Source organism: Triturus cristatus, chromosome 2_2 (genome assembly GCF_964204655.1).
Source record: "Triturus cristatus chromosome 2_2, aTriCri1.1, whole genome shotgun sequence".
Lineage (NCBI taxonomy): Eukaryota > Metazoa > Chordata > Amphibia > Caudata > Salamandridae > Triturus > Triturus cristatus.
Window position 1 is genome coordinate 558,279,403 of NC_140582.1, and position 15,144 is coordinate 558,294,546.

The following is a 15,144-nucleotide window of genomic DNA, read 5'->3' on the forward strand; positions in this document are numbered from 1 at the left end:
AGCTCACATATTAGAAATCTGCCATTTGTTCCTTTAATCTGGGCATTGAACTTGTTTAGATTGTCCCATCAAGCCAATTCGCTTGGCTTGGTATTCAAATATGCCCTATTTTGATAATGGAATTGTTGGAGTTTTAATCTGGGACGTTCAGGGACTTGGATTGGATATTCTAGTATTCTGTCCCAATCTTTGTCAGTTTCCGTACCATGCCTCCGAAATTAAGAAAGAGGCCCGTGGGTATGCCCCAGTTCCATTAGGACTGCAAACGGTAGTAGGGTTCCAGATTCATATGAGTCACCTACTATCATGACTCTACAAATGGTCCATTCCTGAATATTATGCGATAGTCCAGCAAATAACGCTCCAAATAGTATATTGGAGAAATACAAATGTGCAACGTTTCGTGTGCACCAGTATTTCTTCCACCTTGGTATCAAAGAAATCACCCAAAAAGATAACCATCCTGTGTTTGTAGTCCTCAGTGTCAGATAATGGCACAGTATCTCACCGGGGTGTTCCCAGGGCCAAAGCCATGATGCCTCTCCAAATGTTGTATCTATCAACCACCTCGCTAACCACTGGAATTGAGCTGCCTTGTGGTAATTTTCAGAATTGGGGATTCCAAGTGAAATCATTAGGGCATTTAAATCTTTATAGTTTCTCAGGGGCTATTTGTGTGGTATGTTAGCATAATAATAAAGCATCTGAGGGAGTAGTGATGTCATAATTGCCATGCACACTTGCTGTGTGCTCCAGGGCGCGTGGTATCCTTTTGATATGGCCGTTTGGTGACAGTTGCAAAAGCTGCAACTTGGACACGACAGTTACTGCACTGTTGTACGGAAATACACCCATAAACCTACGTGGTGTACTGTTCTCTTTTCACTGGCAATGGGTATGCGGCATCCCTAGTGTTTTCTTCTGCCATCAGCCTGATGGTGTGGTTGGAGGCCGGAAAAGAGTTACTGCCACTAACTTCCATTCACCCACCTCATAGCATTGCGGCAGGAGCTGCATGGCTGAGCGACTCTAGTTGCTTTTAGCTAGGCTGAGTGACTGGTGACTTCTTGGGGCCATATCGTGCTTGCTGCCCGTGCTTGTATACTCAGTCTTTGCAAAGGACGCCGGGTAGCCAAGCCTTCGTAGCAGGAGCTTCCTGTCATCCTGGTTGTGGTCCCAGGTGGGAACTAAAGCCCATATTCTATGCCTGTCTGCTTTCCACTGTTGCGCATCAAGTCTCACTTCCACAGTGGTGGCCATCTTGTCTCGGTTGTAACACAAGACTCTAGTCTCTTTAGAGTTATGTTACATGTAAAAGATAATTTTGATTGCTGTCGCCATCTGTGTAAATAACAGAAAGCTTAGTACGGAGGCACATTTCAAGTATAAAGTAGGCCTGGGCCAAATTTCCGTTCCGTTCGCGGAAATTGCGATAATTTGGCATTTTTGCGTTCCGCGGAGAGCGCGAAAATGTCAAAATTTCCGCATTCCGCAGCTTTGCGATAATTTGTTTCTTGCTCGCGCTGTAAAATAATACATTCTCGCGCGCGCGCGATCGCCTTACCTGAATCCCCGCGTTCGCCGACAAGTTTTCCCGATCCGGTCGCGTTCTCCATGAGATGTTGTATTGTTTTTAGCCATTTGCGCTGTCTCGCGACAGTTCGCGTCCGCAGTGACATCATGCGTCACGCGATCACGTCTTTCTTCTCGCGATCATGCACCGCGAGACAACTGAAAACAAGATGGCCGCGCCCGCGAGCAACCGCAGGGGTAAGTTGGCGACCCGCAACCATGCAGAAAATATCACGAACGGGCGGGAAAAAAACTTCCGCATCTTCGCGATATTTCTGCGTGTTTGCGGAGATTTGTGACATTTTCGCGATAATTTGTGAAAGTCAATTTCGCAAATTACGCCCACCCCTAGTATAAAGTCCATACTTGCTGCTGTTTCTGGTTTGGACTTAACTGGCTCAGTGGTGTAAGTGGGTGTGTAGAGCCAACAAATAAGGTACTGTGTACATCTTGCAGCTTTTCATGTTCTGGTCAAGGAGCATAATGCGATGCACACTTATTGAAAGGTGTCTGATTTGTGTCACGATTTGTAATCACGTCAGCACTGAGCTAACTGCTTTGCATTGCCTAGATTAAGGTGCATTCTGCCATGCACTAACAGATTCACAATAAACATTGCCTGCAGTGTATCATGACTTGTTTATAACCAGTGTTTCTGCAGTGCATGTGCATTTTTCTTTAGGTCAAGCCTGGGCAGCGCATGCTGTATTCGAGTATGGACTTGAAGCTCTGTCCACTCTTCGCTCATATTTTTCATTGGCTTGTGTCATTGTCCTTTGTAAATGCTGGCTTCTGATTTGTTAATAGGCTTTTTAGTCCCACCTTAGTACAGCCTTGTCTTCATTTTGTAACCTCCCATGTGGTCTGGCCATTATACTTCAGTTGTTACACAGTATGTCTTATTTAGTCTGTAGCAGTATGGGCCAGATGTACGACTCACCAATTTCCGATTCTCAAATTGTGTCGCATTTGTCTCAGACACTATTAGCGATTCCTAATGGTGTCGCAAATCGCATGCCGCATGCATATTAATAAGGCTGTCACAATTAGCTACCCCATGATTTATGGCTAGCACTCCCAGGGATGTTGGCCTGCTGGGGTCAGCAGATCAGCATGTCTGGGACTGCTTTTAAATAAAGCAAAAGACACATACTGGGGTGAATGTATGACATTGTTCTGCATTCTGTCCATCAATAGTTCTTTTTGCATTTGTCACCCTGAGTGGGACGGGTATGCTCAGATGTGAGTCCCGTGCTCTCCATGCCACTGGAATCAAGCTATCCTGGCTGAAGAGGGGTGAAACCCCGAAACCGGTCCTAGGATGCTTGTTTCCAGTCAAGGGAGGACCTGGCCTGGCAGTTCGGGCTGGACCGTTCCCATTGGGCACAGGGTCAAGACTGATTTGCATATGGCTGGGTCCAAACAGGAATGGCATGGTGGTGAACAAAAAATGATGGATTTAGGCCCAGATCTCTGTACTGGGGTGAATGTATGACATTGTTCTGCATTCTGTCCATCAATAGTTCTTTTTGCATTTAAATAAAGCAGTATTTTTTTTTTAAAATGCAGCCCGTTTTCCATCAAGGAAAACAGGATGCATTTAAAAAAGAAAAATGAAACTTTTCAGTTAAATTATTTTAAGGGCAGGCAGCGGTCCCTTGGACCAAGGGACCACTTCCTGCTCCTAAAAATATTTTCCCACATACTCACAAAGGGGATGGGGTCCCCTGGAACCCCTTCCAGTTTGCGAGTGGTTTTAAACTGCAAGTGTTTTGTGGGCACTAATATGGACACAAAACAATTGTACATGGCATGGTGAGGTGACTCGATATTAGGAATGGACGCCCCTTCATAATAGCGGGAGTCGCAAATATAGCATTTGTACATTCCATTAACCTTTTTTGCGGTCGCAAACGGGAGTATCTCACATTTGCGGACGCAAAAAAGGGTCGTTCATCTTGCCCTATTTTCTTTAATGAGTTTCTCCTACTGCAGGCACGATATGCTTTCCTACAACATTCAGCGCGCCATGTGCAATTTCACTTTCCAAGCAGCCCGGGACAATGGCGGCCACTTCTTCGAAATGAAAGAGGTCTCGCATTTACAAGAGTTTGAACTATTGGCATTGTAAATGAAAATCCCTTTTATTTATGTGTTTATTATCAAAACAGATAAATAAAAAACATTGTCATTTACAAATGCCAATAGCTTAAACTCTCGCAAATGCGAGACCTATAGCATTGCAAATGCTTGTTTTAGAAGAAATCACTCTTTTTGCTTGTTTTCTCCGCAAAGCATACACACTGTCTATTGAGGAAGCCAGTGCATGCATTTGATCATGTCATATAGTAAGTAGTTTTTACTAGAATGTCCGTGCACCGAGGAAATTGAAAACAATGTAACTTACCTAATTTCCACTAGGTGGTAGCAAAACATTTAAGCTGAACGTAGTAAATAGCTTCATGTGCCTTGAGCGGCAATCACAGTTGGACTGATTTACAGCCTCCTTTATACTTGGCTGCAGTACGTTAAAAACAAGCATTGGCTATACAAAAAGGTCTGGCTTTAAAGGAATGTTGCATGGTAATGTGAAGCATTACAATTGAATAAGACAGGGATAGATATCTATTTGTGCAGAAGCAAAGAACTGTATGACAATATCGGTGTAGCTTAAACAGTCAGATGACATTTGCACTGTCAAACTAGACCTAAAACTCCATGTAGGTTAATGACTGCCATTCTGCCATTTGTGCTACTGCCAGAGAAAAATAACATACATTATCAAAGATGCTTTAATAGCATTCCAATGCTTGCCTATGACCCTCAACGGTCAAGCTTAGGCATCTGGATAAATAAACAAAATTACAGCAGCTTGGAGGGCAAGCACTTTTTTTGTGGAATCACACTTCTGACCAATCAAAACATGTACTCCTGACTACTAACATGTAGGCGGAGCCAAGGCCTCTCTTTAGGAATAGTCACATCATTGTCCATAACAAGCATTGGCATAGCCAATAGGTCTCGTCTTTGGGACCTTATATGTCAATGAGTTTAAACTATGGTGTGGAGCATTGTGGCTGCTGAACAGCATGTTCAAAACATATAATAAAAAAGCGCTAAGCATTTTTGTTGCCTTAGATATAACCAAGAAGCCAACAGAAGAAGAGTGGAGGTTTGGAAATACTACCTGAAGTGCAACACTAGCAGCGGACATACACTAGGGGTGAATCAATGGATGCCAGATTCCTGGGACAGACTGAGGTAATGCTGGATGATGCTGAGGTGGTGGTGTGCTAGAGCGGAGGTGATGCTCAGGTGACAATGAATGACACTCAAGTGATGCTGAGGTGGGGGTGTGCTGATGAGGAGGTGATGTTGAGGTAGTGCTCAGTGATGCTGTGGTGCTGCACTGGTTCTCAGGTGGTGTTGAGCTGGTGCTTAGGTGGTGCAGAGTGATGCTGAGTTGGTGCTGTGCTGAGGTGATGCCTCGCTGATGCCTAAGTGGTGCGGTGCTGATGCGTAAGTGGTGCTGCGTTGGTACTGAATTGCTGCTGAGGTGCGACTGTGTTGGAGCTGAGGTGGGGCTGTGCTTTGCTCAGGTGGGTCTGTGCTGTTGGTGGTGCACTGATGTGGAAGTGGTGCTGTGCTGATGCTGAGATGGTGCTGCGCTGATTTTGAGGTGGTGCTGTGCTGATGTTGAAGTGATGCTGTGCTTATGTTGAGGTGGTGCTGCGCTGGTATTAAGGCGGTGCTGCAATGATGCTGAGGTGGTGTTGCGATGATGCTGAGGTGGTGCTGTGTGCTACTGATGTGGTGATGTGTGATACTGAGGTGGGGTGAATGATGCTAAGTTATGCTGAGGGGTTGGTGCTGCGCTGGTGCTCAGGTGGTGCTGGGCTGGTGCTGTTCTGAGGTGATGCTGTGCTGATGCTGAGCTGGTGCTGCTTCGGTGCTGAATTGCTGCTGGGGTCCTGTTGCGCTGAGGCTGAGCGGGTTCCCAGACCTCTTGCTGCCTCACTCGATTCCACCAGAAAGGGAGGGGCTGGGGCAATGGAAACTCTGTGTATGTGCTCGAAGGGTAATGATAGGGCTCCAAACGCGAAACATGAGTAGGGGAAATAAAAAAATTAGGACCAGTCCGGAAAGCGCGGTGCTCCTGAAATGGGGACAGTGCTGAGTGAACATATGTTAAAGTCTATTCAAAATCAATAAAAATAGGTGGGCGAGCAGCACCGTGCATAACAAAAGAAAGGCGCAACTGAAATACTTAAAGATAAAGCACGGCTTGAGGTGCACAGAATGAGAGTGAGGAGGAGAAGACCGTGAGCATGAGGCTCAAGGACAGAGAGTGAGGAGAAGAGCAGCATGAGGCACAAGTACGGAGAGTGAGGAGAAGAGCAGCGTAAGGCACAAGGATGGAGAATGAGGAGAAGAGCAGGGTGTGGCACCAGCTAAGGAGTGCCCAACATTTGCAATTCACGTTGCAGGCATGAACATAATTGCCATTGCTCTCACCAAATGGAATTTCAGTGCCACCAAACACCAGAAGGTTATGACCATGTAGCACAATTAGGAGAAGAACTATTTAGCCACAATTTTGGCAGAAAGTCAACAGCTAAGCAGAACAGGGTGTGGCTGTAAATTTTAAATGGTGGTGTTTCACCTATTCCAACAGGTCAGAAATCGTCACATTTAAATAGTAAAGTACGTTTTTTGTATCTGTACCACTGTTTCTCCATTAATCTTTATAAACTATGTTAATGCTGTCTAGCTAGGACCCAAGTGGCTCTGTAAGAGACTGCATAAAACGCCCTGCCTAAAACCTTGATTACCAATAGTGCATATAAGTGCAGTAAAAAGGCTGTTTTATCATTCTGCTTTTGTTATTGCACTTTTTTCCTCCAACCCTTCATTTATGAATTTTTCCTTTTATTACTGGATTTTATGAATGGCAGGATGGAGCTGGGAGTTTTTGAAGAAGTTGTGACTATATTAATGTTGTAGTGTTTAATGACATTTTTATTACTAAATATTTATCAAACTTCAAGTTTTTTTGCCACTGTCACTTTCAAATTCCTCTGTTGAAATTAAATGTCCTTAATCACTACCATAAGGCCACTTCACTGCTTATGTACTTTTTTATGGTAACATTTGTTAGATGGGCATCTGTCTAGGACTGCTGTGGAAATGTTTGTTGTATGCAGTCTAACACTTTTGGTGACAGGTGTAATTCTTTCAGTGCAAGCTACCGCTGCTTAATGCTTTTTTGATCTACTTAAATAAATGAAGATATGGACAGTGATGAGGCGCTTTCTTTTGGTGATGGTCTTTCAGAGAAAAGGGAAGGTGAGCCCACTTATTTTGATGTAAAGACTTGACCCTATGGGTAAGAGTTAGCGAAAAATTATTTCTGTCGTTTCAACATGGACAGCATTAATTGTTTATTAGGATTAGTTGGTGATGACCTCAAGACAAAAACTCAAATGCCTGCGGCTATTCCTCCTAGGTTGAAAATTATATTTGTGTTTGTTAGAATTCGGGTTTCTAGTGGATAGAGGTGTGCACCATTGTCAAGCAGGAACCACAATCCTAGCCAGGGTGAGTCACAAACAGACCCTAAATTAACCTGTGCTCATCCCCTGGTAGCTTTGCACAGAGCAGTCAGGTTTAACTTAAGAGGTAAAGTATTTGTGCAACACTTCAAACGATTGAACAGTAAAAACCCTGCACAAAAAGATACCACTCCTGGTTAGAAGACTAGAGCTTAATTTAATGACCAAAACAAGACCAATGCCAGATAAATCCAATAATAAGAACTGGAGTTATGAATTTTTAAAGAATACATTGAAATACAGTGCTTAAAAGCATTAAGTGCCAACCAGGATTATCTGGTTGCACTAGACTGGATCAAATCCAATAGTTCAGGCAGACCGTGATGGAGTTCTGGTCAGATACATGGACCATCCTTGGTCAGCTGCAAAGTACCTTGGTTGTGTCATCGTCAAAGATGAGATGCGGGGTGCAGATGAGATAATGTGTCATCATTGGTCCACGCAGGTAGGTGATGTGTCGGTCAGAGCCGCGCAACGGCGGTGATGCATCAAGAATGCAGTCGATGTGCTGTGTAGTCTGCGATGCGTCAGTCGATCCTTGCAACTGTGCTGATGCGCCCGCAGTGGAGGAGATGCGCCGGTTCCGAGTCCTTGCATCAACAGCAATGTGTAGATATTGCTGGAACAGCACTTCAAACCCACTTCCAAGGCTCCAGGACTGGGTTGGCACCACTTGGCTGGGCAGACTCACAGATGGCAGGGTCCAGGAGCTGTAGCTGGTGAGTTCGAAGTCTTTTATATCCCTTAGACTTCAATCAGTAGGCTAGCAAGCCTTTCGAGTCACTCTGGTTCTGGGTTCAAGTGATGTGAGTCCATTCATTCTCACTCAGACAAGATAGCCGCATGTCAGCACAGGAGAGGGGGAGTCCATCAGATTAGCAGTCCGGCAGAGTGGCATTCACATAAGAAACATAGCAGCCCTTCTTTCTGGCATAGTATTCATAGATCAAGAAGTGTTCTGAAGTGATGGTGTCTGAGGTGCCATACTTATACCCAGTTGAGTCTTTGAAGTGGGGGAGACTGCAAAGAGATTCCTTTGAAGTGCACACAGTCCCTTTCCTTCCTGCCCTGGCTCCAAATTCACTTCAGCCGGTTATGCAACCCTTTGTGTGGTGACAGGACACATCCTATTCAGGTGTACACATGATGTTGTGTGCATATCTCCTCCCTCCCCCTCCTGCCCTGGTTGGCCCATCAGGACACAGATGGCTCATCAAGTCACACCTAATCTCCCTTTGTGTGTGCCCAGCTATCTGCCAACCCAGAAATACAATCCGAGTCAGACAGCAGGCATTAGATGGCTAGAGTAAGAAAATGTCAACTGTTCAACAGTGTTACAACAAACAAATGATGGACGGAATGCTGACAATGCAGGCATTCTCCCCCAGTCAAGAGATCTGGGTTAAATCCATCGTTCTTTTGCCCACTACACCACCCCAGTTTAGACATGGCCATATGCAAATCAGTCTTGACCCTGTGCCTCATGGGAACAGTCCAGCCCGAACTGCCAAGCCATGTCTTCCCTGGACCGGAATCAAGCATCCTAGGACCGGTTTCTGGCTATCAGCCGTCATCAGCCAGGATAGCTTGACTCCAGTGGCGTAGTGCGCACGGGTCCCACGTCTGGGAATACCCATCCCACTTAGGGCGAAAAGCGTTACAACAAACAAATGATGGACGGAATGCTGACAATGCAGGCATTCTCCCCCAGTCAAGAGATCTGGGTTAAATCCATCGTTCTTTTGCCCACTACACCACCCCAGTTTAGACATGGCCATATGCAAATCAGTCTTGACCCTGTGCCTCATGGGAACAGTCCAGCCTGAACTGCCAAGCCATGTCTTCCCTGGACCGGAATCAAGCATCCTAGGACCGGTTTCTGGCTATCAGCCGTCATCAGCCAGGATAGCTTGACTCCAGTGGCGTAGTGAGCACGGGTCCCACGTCTGGGAATACCCATCCCACTTAGGGCGAAAAGCGTTACAACAAACAAATGATGGACGGAATGCTGACAATGCAGGCATTCTCCCCCAGTCAAGAGATCTGGGTTAAATCCATCGTTCCTTTGCCCACTAACAAAAGAACGATGGATTTAACCCAGATCTCTTGACTGGGGGAGAATGTCTGCATTGTCAGCATTCCGTCCATCATTTGTTTGTTGTAGCGCTTTTCGCCCTAAGTGGGATGGGTATTCCCAGACGTGGGACCCGTGCTCACTACGCCACTGGAGTCAAGCTATCCTGGCTGATGACGGCTGATAGCCAGAAACCGGTCCTAGGATGCTTGATTCCGGTCCAGGGAAGACATGACTTGGCAGTTCGGGCTGGACTGTTCCCATGAGGCACAGGGTCAAGACTGATTTGCATATGGCCATGTCTAAACTGGGGTGGCGTAGTGGGCAAAAGAACGATGGATTTAACCCAGATCTCTTGACTGGGGGAGAATGTCTGCATTGTCAGCATTCCGTCCATCATTTGTTTGTTGTAGCGCTTTTCGCCCTAAGTGGGATGGGTATTCCCAGACGTGGGACCCGTGCTCACTACGCCACTGGAGTCAAGCGATCCTGGCTGATGACGGCTGATAGCCAGAAACCGGTCCTAGGATGCTTGATTCCGGTCCAGGGAAGACATGACTTGGCAGTTCGGGCTGGACTGTTCCCATGAGGCACAGGGTCAAGACTGATTTGCATATGGCCATGTCTAAACTGGGGTGGCGTAGTGGGCAAAAGAACGATGGATTTAACCCAGATCTCTTGACTGGGGGAGAATGTCTGCATTGGCAGCATTCCGTCCATCATTTGTTTGTTGTAGCGCTTTTCGCCCTAAGTGGGATGGGTATTCCCAGACGTGGGACCCGTGCTCACTACGCCACTGGAGTCAAGCTATCCTGGCTGATGACGGCTGATAGCCAGAAACCGGTCCTAGGATGCTTGATTCCGGTCCAGGGAAGACATGACTTGGCAGTTCGGGCTGGACTGTTCCCATGAGGCACAGGGTCAAGACTGATTTGCAGATGGCCATGTCTAAACTGGGGTGGCGTAGTGGGCAAAAGAACGATGGATTTAACCCAGATCTCTTGACTGGGGGAGAATGTCTGCATTGTCAGCATTCCGTCCATCATTTGTTTGTTGTAGCGCTTTTCGCCCTAAGTGGGATGGGTATTCCCAGACGTGGGACCCGTGCTCACTACGCCACTGGAGTCAAGCTATCCTGGCTGATGACGGCTGATAGCCAGAAACCGGTCCTAGGATGCTTGATTCCGGTCCAGGGAAGACATGACTTGGCAGTTCGGGCTGGACTGTTCCCATGAGGCACAGGGTCAAGACTGATTTGCATATGGCCATGTCTAAACTGGGGTGGCGTAGTGGGCAAAAGAACGATGGATTTAACCCAGATCTCTTGACTGGGGGAGAATGTCTGCATTGTCAGCATTCCGTCCATCATTTGTTTGTTGTAGCGCTTTTTGCCCTAAGTGGGATGGGTATTCCCAGACGTGGGACCCGTGCTCACTACGCCACTGGAGTCAAGCTATCCTGGCTGATGACGGCTGATAGCCAGAAACCGGTCCTAGGATGCTTGATTCCGGTCCAGGGAAGACATGACTTGGCAGTTCGGGCTGGACTGTTCCCATGAGGCACAGGGTCAAGACTGATTTGCATATGGCCATGTCTAAACTGGGGTGGCGTAGTGGGCAAAAGAACGATGGATTTAACCCAGATCTCTTGACTGGGGGAGAATGTCTGCATTGTCAGCATTCCGTCCATCATTTGTTTGTTGTAGCGCTTTTCGCCCTAAGTCGGATGGGTATTCCCAGACGTGGGACCCATGCTCACTACGCCACTGGAGTCAAGCTATCCTGGCTGATGACGGCTGATAGCCAGAAACCGGTCCTAGGATGCTTGATTCCGGTCCAGGGAAGACATGACTTGGCAGTTCGGGCTGGACTGTTCCCATGAGGCACAGGGTCAAGACTGATTTGCATATGGCCATGTCTAAACTGGGGTGGCGTAGTGGGCAAAAGAACGATGGATTTAACCCAGATCTCTTGACTGGGGGAGAATGTCTGCATTGTCAGCATTCCGTCCATCATTTGTTTGTTGTAGCGCTTTTCGCCCTAAGTGGGATGGGTATTCCCAGACTTGGGACCCGTGCTCACTACGCCACTGGAGTCAAGCTATCCTGGCTGATGACGGCTGATAGCCAGAAACCAGTCCTAGGATGCTTGATTCCGGTCCAGGGAAGACATGACTTGGCAGTTCGGGCTGGACTGTTCCCATGAGGCACAGGGTCAAGACTGATTTGCATATGGCCATGTCTAAACTGGGGTGGCGTAGTGGGCAAAAGAACGATGGATTTAACCCAGATCTCTTGACTGGGGGAGAATGTCTGCATTGTCAGCATTCCGTCCATCATTTGTTTGTTGTAGCGCTTTTCGCCCTAAGTGGGATGGATATTCCCAGACGTGGGACCCGTGCTCACTACGCCACTGGAGTCAAGCTATCCTGGCTGATGACGGCTGATAGCCAGAAACCGGTCCTAGGATGCTTGATTCCGGTCCAGGGAAGACATGACTTGGCAGTTCGGGCTGGACTGTTCCCATGAGGCACAGGGTCAAGACTGATTTGCATATGGCCATGTCTAAACTGGGGTGGCGTAGTGGGCAAAAGAACGATGGATTTAACCCAGATCTCTTGACTGGGGGAGAATGTCTGCATTGTCAGCATTCCGTCCATCATTTGTTTGTTGTAGCGCTTTTCGCCCTAAGTGGGATGGGTATTCCCAGACGTGGGACCCATGCTCACTACGCCACTGGAGTCAAGCTATCCTGGCTGATGACGGCTGATAGCCAGAAACCGGTCCTAGGATGCTTGATTCCGGTCCAGGGAAGACATGACTTGGCAGTTCGGGCTGGACTGTTCCCATGAGGCACAGGGTCAAGACTGATTTGCATATGGCCATGTCTAAACTGGGGGGGCATAGTGGGCAAAAGAACGATGGATTTAACCCAGATCTCTTGACTGGGGGAGAATGTCTGCATTGTCAGCATTCCGTCCATCATTTGTTTGTTGTAGCGCTTTTCGCCCTAAGTGGGATGGGTATTCCCAGACGTGGGACCCGTGCTCACTACGCCACTGGAGTCAAGCTATCCTGGCTGATGACGGCTGATAGCCAGAAACCGGTCCTAGGATGCTTGATTCCGGTCCAGGGAAGACATGACTTTGCAGTTCGGGCTGGACTGTTCCCATGAGGCACAGGGTCAAGACTGATTTGCATATGGCCATGTCTAAACTGGGGTGGCGTAGTGGGCAAAAGAACGATGGATTTAACCCAGATCTCTTGACTGGGGGAGAATGTCTGCATTGTCAGCATTCCGTCCATCATTTGTTTGTTGTAGCGCTTTTCGCCCTAAGTGGGATGGGTATTCCCAGACGTGGGACCCGTGCTCACTACGCCACTGGAGTCAAGCTATCCTGGCTGATGACGGCTGATAGCCAGAAACCGGTCCTAGGATGCTTGATTCCGGTCCAGGGAAGACATGACTTGGCAGTTCGGGCTGGACTGTTCCCATGAGGCACAGGGTCAAGACTGATTTGCATATGGCCATGTCTAAACTGGGGTGGCGTAGTGGGCAAAAGAACGATGGATTTAACCCAGATCTCTTGACTGGGGGAGAATGTCTGCATTGTCAGCATTCCGTCCATCATTTGTTTGTTGTAGCGCTTTTCGCCCTAAGTGGGATGGGTATTCCCAGACGTGGGACCCGTGCTCACTACGCCACTGGAGTCAAGCTATCCTGGCTGATGACGGCTGATAGCCAGAAACCGGTCCTAGGATGCTTGATTCCGGTCCAGGGAAGACATGACTTGGCAGTTCGGGCTGGACTGTTCCCATGAGGCACAGGGTCAAGACTGATTTGCATATGGCCATGTCTAAACTGGGGTGGCGTAGTGGGCAAAAGAACGATGGATTTAACCCAGATCTCTTGACTGGGGGAGAATGTCTGCATTGTCAGCATTCCGTCCATCATTTGTTTGTTGTAGCGCTTTTCGCCCTAAGTGGGATGGGTATTCCCAGACGTGGGACCCGTGCTCACTACGCCACTGGAGTCAAGCTATCCTGGCTGATGACGGCTGATAGCCAGAAACCGGTCCTAGGATGCTTGATTCCGGTCCAGGGAAGATATGACTTGGCAGTTCGGGCTGGACTGTTCCCATGAGGCACAGGGTCAAGACTGATTTGCATATGGCCATGTCTAAACTGGGGTGGCGTAGTGGGCAAAAGAACGATGGATTTAACCCAGATCTCTTGACTGGGGGAGAATGTCTGCATTGTCAGCATTCCGTCCATCATTTGTTTGTTGTAGCGCTTTTCGCCCTAAGTGGGATGGGTATTCCCAGACGTGGGACCCGTGCTCACTACGCCACTGGAGTCAAGCTATCCTGGCTGATGACGGCTGATAGCCAGAAACCGGTCCTAGGATGCTTGATTCCGGTCCAGGGAAGACATGACTTGGCAGTTCGGGCTGGACTGTTCCCATGAGGCACAGGGTCAAGACTGATTTGCATATGGCCATGTCTAAACTGGGGTGGCGTAGTGGGCAAAAGAACGAAGGATTTAACCCAGATCTCTTGACTGGGGGAGAATGTCTGCATTGTCAGCATTCCGTCCATCATTTGTTTGTTGTAGCGCTTTTCGCCCTAAGTGGGATGGGTATTCCCAGACGTGGGACCCGTGCTCACTACGCCACTGGAGTCAAGCTATCCTGGCTGATGACGGCTGATAGCCAGAAACCGGTCCTAGGATGCTTGATTCCGGTCCAGGGAAGACATGACTTGGCAGTTCGGGCTGGACTGTTCCCATGAGGCACAGGGTCAAGACTGATTTGCATATGGCCATGTCTAAACTGGGGTGGCGTATTGGGCAAAAGAACGATGGATTTAACCCAGATCTCTTGACTGGGGGAGAATGTCTGCATTGTCAGCATTCCGTCCATCATTTGTTTGTTGTAGCGCTTTTCGCCCTAAGTGGGATGGGTATTCCCAGACTTGGGACCCGTGCTCACTACGCCACTGGAGTCAAGCTATCCTGGCTGATGACGGCTGATAGCCAGAAACCAGTCCTAGGATGCTTGATTCCGGTCCAGGGAAGACATGACTTGGTAGTTCGGGCTGGACTGTTCCCATGAGGCAGAGGGTCAAGACTGATTTGCATATGGCCATGTCTAAACTGGGGTGGCGTAGTGGGCAAAAGAACGATGGATTTAACCCAGATCTCTTGACTGGGGGAGAATGTCTGCATTGTCAGCATTCCGTCCATCATTTGTTTGTTGTAGCGCTTTTCGCCCTAAGTGGGATGGGTATTCCCAGACGTGGGACCCGTGCTCGCTACGCCACTGGAGTCAAGCTATCCTGGCTGATGACGGCTGATAGCCAGAAACCGGTGCTAGGATGCTTGATTCCGGTCCAGGGAAGACATGACTTGGCAGTTCGGGCTGGACTGTTCCCATGAGGCACAGGGTCAAGACTGATTTGCATATGGCCATGTCTAAACTGGGGTGGCGTAGTGGGCAAAAGAACGATGGATTTAACCCAGATCTCTTGACTGGGGGAGAATGTCTGCATTGTCAGCATTCCGTCCATCATTTGTTTGTTGTAGCGCTTTTCGCCCTAAGTGGGATGGGTATTCCCAGACGTGGGACCCGTGCTCACTACGCCACTGGAGTCAAGCTATCCTGGCTGATGACGGCTGATAGCCAGAAACCGGTCCTAGGATGCTTGATTCCGGTCCAGGGAAGACATGACTTGGCAGTTCGGGCTGGACTGTTCCCATGAGGCACAGGGTCAAGACTGATTTGCATATGGCCATGTCTAAACTGGGGTGGCGTAGTGGGCAAAAGAACGATGGATTTAACCCAGATCTCTTGACTGGGGGAGAATGTCTGCATTGTCAGCATTCCGTCC